Below are 13,163 nucleotides of genomic sequence, written 5' to 3'. Positions count from 1 at the left end.
TCTATCTATAATATCTATCTATTATAAAGTAATATAAATATCATTAGGTGGTAGGCAAGAGTACGCAAAGATAAAAATGAAAGAGTCCTTGCCCTCAAGGGGCTTATATTCTATAGGAGACACCATGATGGTCTCTATAGTCCCTTAGGGCATCACCCCAGAAGTTTATACAAAGTATAACTAAGTTTATGCAAAATATAGAAAATAATTACAAGATTGCTTTCATCTTCCTCTGATACAATGCATCACAGGATTGTACTAGAAAACAGCAAGTCCCTCATGACAACACTCAGGGCTCATGGCAACTCCCGTGAACAGGAGGACCCCAGCCTAACACCCAGACCCTCTGGTGATGCCCAGAGGCAGTAGGATGTAGTAGAAAGAACATTGGCTAGTAACAGACCTGAGCTCAGTTCTCAGCTCTGTTGCTTGCTGGGTGACTTTGGCCAAATTGAAGCCCTCCCTCTGGGCTTTCTGCTACTTATCTATAAAATTCTGAGTTTGAATTAGATGATCTCTAAGGGCCCTTTTAGAATTTTAGCTGAGTCTACATTCTCAGAGCAGTATCGAGGTCCCAAAATACTAGTGGAACTCTACAGTAACACTCAGACCTCACGGCAAGGAAAGCAGCTCCAAGGAACATCAAAGGAATGGTTCAAGGCACCAAGAGTGTCCTAGACCCTCTCATTTCCCTTGTCTCCTCACACCACAGTTTTTTCTCCCTTTGTTTCCCAGAAGAGAACCTGTTCCATATCCTCTTAGTCTGCTCAGCCCACATCTGCTTCTTTGCCTTCTCTTGACTGGTGCCAAATGCCTGGAATGCCCTCTCCCTTTTGCTTTGCCACATGCCAGGCCATTTTTCTTGCTTACTTTTAAAGCTGTTCCAAATCCAAGCTTGAAGGGGCCTTCAGTGACCATTTAATAATAGTTCACATTTATATAGAACTTTAAGGTTTGCAAAATATTTTACAAACATTATTTGATCCTTACAACAACCTTTAGAGAGGTAGTGTTATCCCCACTTTGATAGATGAAGAAACTGAGGCTGAGAAAGGTTAAGTGATATCTTATTGTTTGCCTTCTAAGTGGATGGGAAAGGGTTGAGAGGGAGGAAGAGAATCTGGGACTCAATATTTGATTTGCCCAGAGTAACATAGCTAATCAGTGTCGGAAGTAAGATTTGAACTCAGATCTTTTGTGACTCCAAGTTCATTGTTCTTAATCATCAGGTCACCAATTTCTCTTGTATAGATAAAGAAACTTGTAGAGGGAAAGTGACTTGCCCATGGCCACCTGGCTAAAAGGTTTTCTGATTTTAGCTCCAATGCTCAATTTACTATGCCACTGTTTCTCATATCAATCTGCCCTGGTTTAGGCAGATCAGAGGTAGCAGTTCCCAACTCTGATTTAGAACTGAGCCTCCAGAACAGAACCTTTGGCCCTGGGTCTGCTTAGACCTTTGGATCTTCAAGGGATCCAAGTTCTTTTCAGTCCACCCACATCCTAGTTTAATGTTTCTCTCCTTTTTTCTCTGGGTCTGCCCCCTTTGCCTGTGCCTGGGTGTCTCTCATAGACAGCTAGAACTACAGGAGTAGTGATGGAGCCTGGGCAATTATCTCTGTGAGGTGCCAAGTGCATTGCTGTCACCTGGGACTGGCAAAGGCTTTCATTTTGATCATCTCCGAAAACATTTCAGAGACCTTCCCCACCGCACACTTTGTTAATTGCAGAATCAATAGCAAGGACCAGCCCTCCTCCCTCTGCCCACCCCTTGCTCAGGTAACATTTCCCTCTGGCTTCAGACATTCTGAGGACAAGTAGGACAAAGGTGACCCCAGATCAATCTCAATCTCAGTCGGATTAAATGAATGATTTTTTGCAAGATGAGGTTACATATAGGAAAAATAAGTTCCCATCCTCCTGGAGTTAACGATCTAATGCCATAAATAACTCCGTATGTTGCATTATATTAGAGCCCTGAATTAAGAGGGAGGAAGATCTGAGTTAAATCCTACCGAAAACACCAGCTTTGTGGCCCTGAATAAGTCATGTGACCGCTCCTTGCCTCAGTTTCCTCCTCTGTAAAATGGAGAAAATAATAGCACTTTCCTCCCAGCATTGCTTGTTGTTGTTTTTTTTAAGACCCTTACCTTCTGTCTTGGAATGAATACTCTGTATTGGTTCCAAGGCAGAAGAGTGGTAAGGACTAGGCAATAGGGGTCAAGTGACTTGCCCAGGGTCACACAGCTAGGAAGTGTCTGAGGCTAGATTTGAACCTAGGACCTCCCATCTCTAGGCCTGGCTCTCAATCCACTGAGCTACCTAACTGCCCGCCCCCCCCCCCAGCATTTTTATGAGGAGCTAGTGGGATAATTAATTTGTGTAAAGCTCTTTGCAAACTTTTAAGTGCTCTATAAGTGCTAGCCAGCATTATTACGTTAAGGTTCTCCTCAATACCCTCACTGACCCAACTAAACAAGACTGCTCTTTCCCTGGGACAGAACTCAGTCTTCACTTCCATATCTTTGCTCACAACATTTCTTAGAAGTGCAATGCCCAGACAGGAGACCTAGGTTCTTGAATTAGCTATAGGACATATTATATGTCATTTAAATTCTCTATCCCTCCCTCAATTTTTTCATCTGTAAAATTGGATATTTAGATAGCCCTTAAATATTTACAAAAACATTTGGATGACTTTTACGTTTCTTTCCTGACTTAAAATTCTACTCTCAAATGTTCCTGTTCATTTTGCATTAGGAATATTTAGAAGAAATGTTTTCAACTTGGAGATACATTTATCTATAGAAACTCTTTTTAAATACTTGCATGAGTTCAAATATTCTTAATAAAATTTGGATGATACCTCAAAAAATAAAAAATAAAAAAAAGAAGTGCAATGCCCTCTTTTTCCCCTCTTCATCATTCTTTGGAACCCACTTTACACCACTTTCTCCAGGAAGCCCTTCCTGATCCTCTCTGTTTGTATTGACCTATTCTCTCAGACTCTGGCCACCTCTTCAGTGCTGTATGTATCTCACATGGACTTATTTATATATATTCTGTGTACACATGACTTTCCCCATTAGAATATCTGGCCCTTGGGGAAGGCAGGTAGCATAGTGGATAGAGCACCAGGCCTGGAGTGGAGATGACCTGGGTTCAAATTTGGCTTCAGATACTTCCTAGCTGTGTGATCCTAGATAAGTCATTTACCCTGTTTGCCTGACCCTTACCCTTCTGTATTTTTTTTAATAACTCTTATCTTCCTTTATAAAAATATTTTAACATTTATTTTTTATTTATTTAGAATATTTTTCCATGGTTACATGATTAATGGTTTTCCCCATTCCTTTTCCCTCGCCTCTCCCAGAACTGACAAGCAATTCTACTAACCCTTACCTTCTGACTTAGAAGTCATACTAAATATCGGTTCCAAGGCAGAGGAGTGGTAAAGGGCTAGGCAACTGGAGTTAAGTGACTTCTCCAGGGTCACACAGCTAGGAAGAGTCCAAGGCCCCAGATTCTAATCCAGGACCTCCCATCTCCGGCCTGGCTCTCTGTTCATTGAGCCACCTAGCTGCCTCTTTGCCCTTCTGTCTTAAGAGTTGTTACTAAGACAGAAAATAGGTTTTTTTTTTTTTTTAAGAATGTATGTTCCTGGGGGATAAGGCTTTCTTTGTATACCCATTATTTAGCACTGTGATCGGCACATAGAAAATGTTTATTTAATGCTTGTTGACTGGCTATCATGCATTGAACCATATCATAGTTCTTTGTAGATATGCACTATCCCTTACCAGTAAGTCTATAAGCTCCATGAGGGCAAGGGTTGTTTCATTTTTGCCTTTATATTTCTTGGTCCTTGCACCTTGCTCTGCCTTTAATAACTGCTTACTGCATATTTATTGAATTGAATTCTTCAATGATACTAGACAGAATGTGATAAAGACAAAGAACTAGACTGACCAAAGTCACTTCACTTGGCTGTTTCTGCATTTGCCAAGTGAGAGGGGCTTCTGATTTTCAATCCAGATTTCTGGAAGAAAGAGGCAAACGGACTTTGTTTAACTCTGCCAAACTTAAGTCCAATTTACAGTCAAGTCAAGATTGTCTCATGATGTCATTGGTCCTCTTTAAAAATGAAGGATGGAGGCAGTTGGGTGACTCAGTGGATAGAGAACCAGGAGGTCCTGGGTTCAAATACGACCTCAGACATCTCCCAGTGTGACCCTGGGCAAGTCACTTAACCCCAATTGCCTAGCCCTCACCTCTCTTCTGCCATGGAATTGATACTTGGTATTGATTCTAAGGCCAAAGTATTTTTAAAAAGGGAAATTTAAAAATGAAGAATGAACAACAATCCAGATTTCTTTCCTTTGTTCTATGACGCTGCTCTTTAGGGTTGGACTTCCCCAGAGGGCAAAGGAAGTCAGCAGTCGAGGAGCCTGGGGAATAGCTGATAAACACTGCATTTTTCTAAGAAAGGCACTACAGCAGACCAAACCTCCAGAAAATATCTGTGCGAACCTCAGGCTTGGGGAACGGATCCCATCCTAGCTCTATTACTTACTAGTTTTGTAAATGTGGCAAGTCTGTTTAGCTCTTTGAGTGTTAATTTCCTCATCTGTAAAATGGGGGCAATAACTGGCACCAGCTGCTTTACAGGGTTAATGTAAAGATCAAGAGAGTAGGGGGATGTAACATGTTTTGAAAAACACAAAGCTTCATGAAAATGCCATTATTACTTCATAGCCCAGCTGAGCTATTATTATATTCGATCCTTAAATCTGTCCAGCCCTGTCCTCATAAACACAAACACATGCAGTCCAACACAAAGAGACCCAGACACATACCATTGAGCGCAGGCATGCAAACCAAAGGCAGACCCATGCATATACAAAAGCGTATGTGAAAGACACACATGAACACAACTCCATCAAAGCATCAGGCATGGATGGTCCTTCTGCACACATTGTCTTTAGCTACCTCCACCTGTCCCATGGCTAATTCCTCATCCTCATAGCTCCTTATTTTGCCCCAGACCCAGATGACCTGGACCCATGGCAAGGTTTGACTCTTACAAGTCAAATCCAGAAGCTTTGAATACATTGTCATTCAGGGGGGCAGCTGGGTGGCTCAGTGGATTGGGAGCCAGGACCACAGATGGAAGATCCTGGGTTCAAATTTGGAACTTCCTAGCTGTGTGACCCTGGGCAAGTCACTTGACCCCCATTGCCTAGCCCTTACCACTCTCCTGCCTTGGAACCAGTATTGATTCCAAGATGGAAGGTAAGGGTTTTAAAAAAAAGAATATATTGTCATCCCATGGGGGTGCCATCTCAGGAAGCACTTCTTTTCTCCACCGTATTCATCTCTGGTTCTTTGGATGCTGGAACTGTGAGGAGCAATGAGGAATGGCTGACCACCTTCCTCTTTCCCTTCCCCCAACCATCAGAAAAAGCTGCCAAGATCCCTGCAAGTCCAGTGGCCCTGAAATGTATCATTGAGATATTTAAAGGAGATTCCAGGGTGACAGGGACCAAGCTGGAGTCTCTGGCAGCCTCTGGCAGCTTCCCTGAGGTTTGGCTAGAGGAGAAGCTGGATGTCAAATGAGCTATATAGCAGTGGGCCTGGCAGCAGAGGCCTGGGACTCACGAGAGCCAGGGCTGAGGCTGCATGGAGGAACTGTACCCTCCGAGACCGTGGAGGCATTCCAGAGCCTGGGCAGCTCTCTATTCCCTTCCATCTCCCATTCGTTTTACCTATAATTTCCTACAATCTTCCTCTCCACTCTCCCTCCCTCCCATAAGACTAGGGTAGGCATCCAGGGAAAAAAGCCTCAGTTTCCTTATCTGGAAAATGAGGAGGTTAGACCAGATGGCTGTGGCTAGAAGACTGAAGGTCCAACTCCCTTATTTTACAGAAAGACACTGAAGCCCAATGAAGTCAGCGACGTGCCTGAGTTGATATAGGTAGAGCTGGAATTTGAATGTAGGTCCTCTGAATTCAAAGTCAGGATTTACTCCTTATAAAGTGCTTTCAACTAAGACATCTAGGATTATTTTAAGGGCTCCAGGGCTAATATTGCTTCTTCTTCATCCGTAGCCAACCAAAACACTTCCAACTCCCCCTCAACCCCCACCAGCCCACTGGTTCACAGAGATCATTTCTATAACTGCATCAGCCACATCTTTAGTATATAGTCTTGCCCCGGACTCATCTATGTTGGTAGAAAGCAGGACCCCAGCAGGGAGATACAAACATCGCTTGAGGCGTTTTCCCAGCATGAACCTCCAGTCCTGCTGCTCCACAGTGAAGCTGAGGTCCTGGATAAATGAGCTTAAACAGAATTTAGGTGTCCCTGGTCTTCTCCTTTTTGGCAGAAGGCCCCACCCCCAGAAGCAGCTGTGCTGGGGAGGCTGGGAGCAGGGCTGGCTCCAGTTTCTAGGGTCACCTCCTACTCCAGCTGGGGGCTCCAACCTGAGCCAGCCCACAAGGCCTGTCCCTGGCCCCCTGGTCCTTCCTGTGCGGGAGAGGGAAGGCTATAGGCTCAGGACATCAAACATGCCTGGGTAATCCAAACAGGGTGTTGGGGGGGAGGTCAGCCAGAGCAAATGAGAAACATGTGGCATCTATTTCCCCTTCCCTTGCTCATTCCTTCCCTCAGTTCCTCTCTCCTTCTGAAGCTCATTCATGGTCTGGAGGCAGAGGGACAAGCCTGGGAGGAAGGTGGGAAGCAGGCTCATTTGTGCAGGACTGGGAGTCTCTGGCAGGCACTACATTCATCTGTATGTCAGTGAGAGATGAGCCGCTTTGGGGGATACGGTGGAAGGGAAGCCCACCAAGTGGATGGCCATCTTTTCACCAGGGTTTCTAGAACCAGGAGTTGTCATTACTTCTCTCAGGGTTGTTTCTAGCTTCTCAGTGATGGATAAAGAACTACAGGACCCACCTGATGGATGAGGAAACTGATGAGCTTATTTCCAAAGGAAAATGCCAAGGAAGAAACAATGGAGTCCTAATAAGAGAGGCACTGATGTGCTGTGAAGAGAGATGACATGGGTTCAAATCCCGAACCTACTACCTATTTGACCTTTGGCAAATCTCTTCATAGCTCTGACTCTCAGTGTCTACATCTATAAAATGGGGATGAGGTGAGGGAGAACTAGGTAATCTCTAAGGTCCCATCCTGCTCATAATAGCTCTCTTAATATGTTTTAAGGACTGTCATCTGTGTTTTCTGTGGCTCCAGGGAGCAGAACTAGAACCAGTAGGTGGGAATTTCAGGGAAACAGATTTTAACACAATATAGGAAAGAACTTTCTAACAATTAAAGCTGTCCTCTGATGGAATGGGTAGTAGTGAGTTCCTGGTCAGTGGAAATGTTCAAGCAGAAGCTGGAAGACCATTTTTTTAGGGATGGTGGGGGTGGGGCAGAATTTTAATATATGATAGGAGGTGGCTGAATATGATTCAGGGAAATTCCAAGGACAGGCAGGAGGAAGAGGGGTGTGTGTGTGTGTGTGTGTGTGTGTGTGTGTGTGTGTGTGTGTGTGTGTGTAAAATGCCTCTCTCTCCCTTCTCAGCTCCAGCAGGAAAAGTGCTGCAGTACGCTGCAGTGGCAAGGGAATCAGGGAGGCCAGCAAGAGTAGCAGCCCCGACCACCAGGGCCATGCCCAGATTGGAAAAGATTTAGACTATTTTCAGTCTGATTCTAATTCTTTAACTACATGGCCCCCACCTCAATCACTGTATCCTGAGGCCAGTAGAATGGGTGTGGGGGGGAGGGTCAATTTGTGTGTGAGGCATTGAGAAAGAGATAAAAGTATCTGGCACCCGAGGATTTCCACGTGAGCTGGAAAAGGGTGGGGGGAATACTGCAGGAGGTCTCTGTTTCCTTTGAATGCCAGGCTGGCATGGAGCCCAGATCCATGCTGCTAGGACCCAAAATAGCAAATATGGGGGGCAGGTCTGTCCCTATTGCCCTTCCCTGCTCAGGGATGAAGTGCCAAGGATGCACCCTTTCCAAGACTGGTAACCATAGCCCCTTCCCTAACCTGGATCAGGTGATCAGGTAGGCCCTTGATATAATGGCTAACAGCTCCATTTGATCACCCCCTTTGCTCAATTGTAGGATCCAGAGTTTAAGAAATGGGATGCTATTGTAATACCAAGGACTCATGAAGGGCATTTCCCAGGGCACTGTAGAGGAAACCTCTCCTCTCCCCATCTTCTTTCCCCTGGTTATTCTCCCCAGCATCCTTCCCTCCTCATTTGTCCCAAAGTTTGTAAGGTACAGAAGCTCTCTGCATTTCTACCTCTCAGGAGAAGGGATAGTCCAGGGGCCTGCTTATTCATTCATTCCAAAATCTTCATTTAATATCTACCACTTACACATATGTTCAAAGTCCAATGCTCAGATGCTCATGGCATAATGGAAAGAATACTGGATTTAGAATTAGAAGGGTTGGGGTCTAATCTAGGCTCTTCTACTCATTACCAGCCTTTGGTCATTTACGTCTTTGGGCCTTCCAATTCTAAATCCTATGATCCTATGAATTTCTTACTAAATGTGACATAAACCATAGCATAAGTAAAGAATTAGGCTAGCCTGGAGGTAGGGCAATCTCTCCCTGGAGCTCTTCTGGGTGTAATGTTGACCAAAAGGATGAATCAGATAAAGGACATCCTGCTCACCTTCATCCTGAGCTTTCTGGGCTCAGGGCTTTTGAGAGGACATAAGCTTTAGAAAACTAATAAAAGGATCATGAGCAACATATCTCTTAGCATTAATCCCAAGGTAGGAGCCTAAACAGCTTCAATTACCTTTTAAAAAATGCTTCTTTTGAGCAGCTTAAAAGTACTTCATGCTTTATAAACCTTAAAGGGTTATCATGATATAAGTTATTATTATGCTAACATTGTACCTCTCCCCAACTCTTCCATTAATTACAGAGGTCCAGAGAAACAGAGATTTATTCAAGGTCACACAGCAAGCCTAGGGATAGAGTTAGTTTCAGCACTTCTTATCCAGGTTCCATGCACTAGCATAACCCACAATGAAGAAAACAGACAACCAAAGGTAGCCTCACCTAAAAGAATGCCAGAGACAGAGCCAAGTTTGAAGGTCTCAAGGTCACCTGCCAAGCCAGGGTGTACAAATTACTCTCCTTTATCTCATTTTCTTGCCAGGGCTGGGAGGCAAGACAGAGTGACACAATGGTAAAAATGCTATATTTGGAATTAGGAAGAGCTGGGGTCAAATCCTGGATTTACCTCTTGCTATCCATGACTTGCTCAGGGTCACATACTACATCTGAAGCAGTACCTGAGTCCATGGCATCCTGGGTCTGCAGCCAATTCTCTATCCACTAGGCCACAGTACTGGTTGGAAGGGAGTCATCAATAATCATTAAGCACCTACTATGGACCAAGTACTGCAGTAAGCCTTGAAGATACAAAGATAAAACAAGACAAAACAACCCCCTCACCTTGAAAAACCCCTAATAAACAACAAAAGACAAAACTAGTCCCTATTCTTAAGGACAGAAAAGGAAATATTAACCTGAGGTTCTTTTTCCCTCTGTCAACATGGGACATCTCAAAGCAGATTTTCTGGCATGAAAAATTGAAAATGCATTTCCAAAGAGCTTAGAAAATGATCTTCCAACATAGACAGACATGGTCATCCTTGTTCATTGGATTTTGACCTGGGCTCTTAACTGTGAAGCTGTTGACATGGCAACTCTAAGCCCATAAAGTCCTTTTTGTGAAGGAGTGGGACCTAGTGTCCAAAATCCTGGATGTTTACCCTTTGAACTTGGGTCAGCCTCAGCTTTCCCATTTGCTGAGTTTGCCTGAAGGTAGAATAGAATGTTCACTGAGGCATAAGGAACTGAACTTGCTTTGACATCTTCACACTCAGTCTTAGAAATTAACATAAGAAAAATATTATGAGTCACACTCTCAGCATCATTAATATTTAATCATCATTTATTAATAGTCAATATATGCTTCTACTTTCTCTCTCTAAAGAGTTTGGGGGTATTTTTCAGGCCTTTGTTCCTACTCTATGAGGAAGAGAGATGGGAAGGGCTTCTTCTAATTTGCAGACATAGAAACTAAGGCCAGGTCACCTAGTACATTATTAGCATATGGGATTCTGTCTTTGGTCTTGTTTTAAGTCAGACCTCAACGCCCCCATCTCTTCCCTGGAGTTAAACTGTCCCATGAAATCTCATGAGTCTAAAATCTTGTAGGGGTGGAGTAATATCTGTGTTCCCTCACTCCAGTCCCCAACTTCAAATTTCCCAGGATTTTTTCCAGTGCTGGATCCTTAACAATTTGGCTGATTTCAAGGTGACTGATGGAGCAATCCTTTAAGCATCTGGGCCCCAGCTGATTCCTGGGAAGGGAGTGATCAGATTTCATTCCCATTTTTCCCTTTCATTCCAAAAAGCCTTCACTTGGTGCCTGCTGTCCTGGTAACCCACTCCAGACCTTATTACGTGGCTGCTGTCAGGTTCTTGGACTGGGAACTCAACCTTGGCTTTTTAGGACAAGGGAAATAACCAGCTTTATAAGTGCTGGACTCTGGACCCTAAACTTCTTACCCTACCCTTAAAAGGCTCTTCAGTAAGGCCTCTATCTTAGACATCTGCAGTAGTACCTTCATGGGATACAGACTGACCCCAAATTTTACCCTGAAGTCTCTCCTTTTCTTCCTTCCTCTATGATAGAGGACATGGGGCATTGCTTTGGAGACTCTGGCTTCTCATGCCCTGAAACACCTTCCCTATATCAACTTCGGAGCCTGGCATTACCCTGCCAGCTTGCAAGCAGAATATCTCCTTATTCTGATTGAGAATGTTAAATGATCCCTTTTTTTCCTTTTTCCTAATTCACTCATTCCCTACTATGTGCCTAGGGGCTGTTTATTCAAAGAAAAGATGAAATACTCCCTAAATTTTGGGAGCTTACATGGGAGAAAACAGCATGTACACAGCTAAGTAAATATAAAATATGCTCAAAGTAACTTGGAGGGTGGATACTAGCAAATGGGAAAATCAGTATCAATCACCAAGCCTGGTACAAAGTTAGGATGAGCCAGAGATTTTCTGGGGAGGCAATGGCACCTCCTTCAGCCCCCTTCCTCTGCTATGTTGGTAGTGGGGTTGCTTGGGCTTCTCTAAGCTTCCCTGTCCAAATATCCTTTGTCTTTGTAGGTTCCCTTCTGATGTCCTCTAAAATCTGATCTGGAAAGAACCCTTGAGCCCTCTTGGCCCTGCTGTGTGTTCTTGGGCCTCTCTTAACCTCTAGCTCTCAGTTTTGAAAAAGGAGAACAAAGAATATATGCCTTCCCTGTCTACCTCACAGGGCTTTTGTGAGAACTATGTGAAATGATTTATTGAAAGTGCTCTGACAACCTAAAAGTCCTGCACAGATGAGCAGGTGCACTTCGATCTTCTTCTTCCCCTCCCTCTTATTTCTAGGCACCTTCCCAAGCTCAATCCATTTCTGAGTGTTATTACCAGTTGCCTTCCCTTCTCCAGTTATAGAAAATGAATAGGCTTCAGTGCTGGCAGCAAGAGATGGAGAATATCCTAGAGACCTGCCCTCCTGGCCAATTTTTGGGGGGGAGGAAGATGGAGCGTACAGATTTGAGGTCAGATCTGATGAGTCATCACATCAGCCAGCAATAGGGGTGGGGGTAGGGGGCTAATTCATTTCACCAGTTGTCTAGTGGTTCTTAGCAACAACTGCTATAACTTTCTCTTGGAACCTGCAGACATGCCAATGCCATGCCAAAAAGGGCAGGAAACCACTTCCCCTTGCCACTCTCCTGCAGTTACCCTTACCCAATACCTTCTATAACACTCCCTAGTTAGGCCACAGGCCATTTTCCAATCAGTTCTTCCCTTTCCCTAACATGCATCTTGGGAGCAGCAGGTGGAGAGGTGAGTAGGAATAGGACTGCTCTTGTCTATCTCTAATACTCGTTCACCTTTATTATTAGGTGATCTTCTTGCTCAAAAGTCCCATGAGGAGATGCCCAGAAGTCTCCTGACATCTTCCCTGCCTCTGGACAGGTGAGAAGTGGATTATTTTAAGAATCTGCAAGAAGGTGGGGTAACTCAGGATCCCCTCTCTCCAGTCAGAATCCCCTCCCTGTTCCTGCTACATCCCTGTCACTCAGATAGCAGCCCATGCTTAGTCCTTCCCCTTTACGCAGAAGTGTAGACACGCCCCCTTTCTCCCCCCACCCCAGTCCCCCGCCCTAGGGCAATGGGCACCCAGTACCAAGATAGAGCTCTTTACCATTGAGGTAAGACCTGACCTCCAAGAACCTCCCTTGCTGCTCCTTCTGGTTGCAGTATCCTCTCTCAAACGTAGCTCTCATTTACACTTGCTCCATATGGGGTGCTTTGCCATTCTCTTTGCCTGACCCCCAGATTCCATGGCAGATTCTCATTCTTCAGGAATTGGCCCCCTCCCCCCAAGGAAGCAGAGTGCTTTAGGTTTTTTAAAATTGCCACTTTTGGCTCTGAGAACAATGGAGACTATCTCTCTTCTTCCTTTGCCAAAGAAAGCATTGTTCTAAGCCATCAGGGGTTGTATCCACACTCCCTCCTTCGTGCCTGCTTCCTTGTTTTCTTTTAAGGCCAAACTCTTTGGCAAAGGAGAAAAAAGCTCTATTGAAAAGCTCGGACTCTTCACCAGCCTTTTAAAAAATGGGGCTAGGAATGGGAGTAGGAGAATAAAGTCCAAATTGGCAGAGCTTATTACTTGGAGTCGGAGTGCAACTCCCAGTGCCCTGGAAATTACACTAGCTTACACTAGGTGACTGCAGGAGGAAGTGGGGAATCCCCCCACTGCTTCCAAAATACAGCCACTCCCTGCCTCATCTCTCTGCATTTCTCTTTCCCTTAGGCTTCCTCTGGCTCTCTTCCTCTAACCCCAAAATCTCACTTCTGGGGGAGCAGGAGAACCTTTGGGGCAGGCTCCAGGGCCATCTCCCAGATGGGGAGGGGGTTGTCAGCTCAGCATTGCACATCTGGCCCAGTGGCCTTGGAAATGAGGAGGATAGGAACCTCCTTTAAACCCTCCTCTGATGGAGCACTAGAAACTGACTTACAGGTACACCAGGGGCTGCCCCTGGG

General features: G+C 44.7%; 1 protein-coding gene and 1 long non-coding RNA gene across 16 annotated transcripts in view; one reads left to right on the top strand and one right to left on the bottom strand.

Moving 5' to 3' along the window:
* The window catches only part of NAV1 (neuron navigator 1), a 369,462-nt gene that overhangs the window by 190,167 nt on the left and 166,132 nt on the right, over positions 1-13,163 (bottom strand). The window lies entirely within an intron of this gene.
* Positions 1-13,163, top strand: part of LOC103093828 (uncharacterized) — a 125,726-nt gene that overhangs the window by 84,363 nt on the left and 28,200 nt on the right. For all 7 annotated transcript variants that reach the window (XR_001627818.2, XR_001627811.2, XR_001627819.2 and 4 more), the window contains one exon: positions 12,020-12,092. This is a non-coding gene — a long non-coding RNA (uncharacterized LOC103093828). The remainder of the gene's footprint in view (positions 1-12,019; positions 12,093-13,163) is intronic.

This window comes from Monodelphis domestica, chromosome 2, assembly GCF_027887165.1.
Source record: "Monodelphis domestica isolate mMonDom1 chromosome 2, mMonDom1.pri, whole genome shotgun sequence".
In the NCBI taxonomy this organism is placed as follows: domain Eukaryota; kingdom Metazoa; phylum Chordata; class Mammalia; order Didelphimorphia; family Didelphidae; genus Monodelphis; species Monodelphis domestica.
This window is presented reverse-complemented; position numbering and strand designations above follow the sequence as displayed.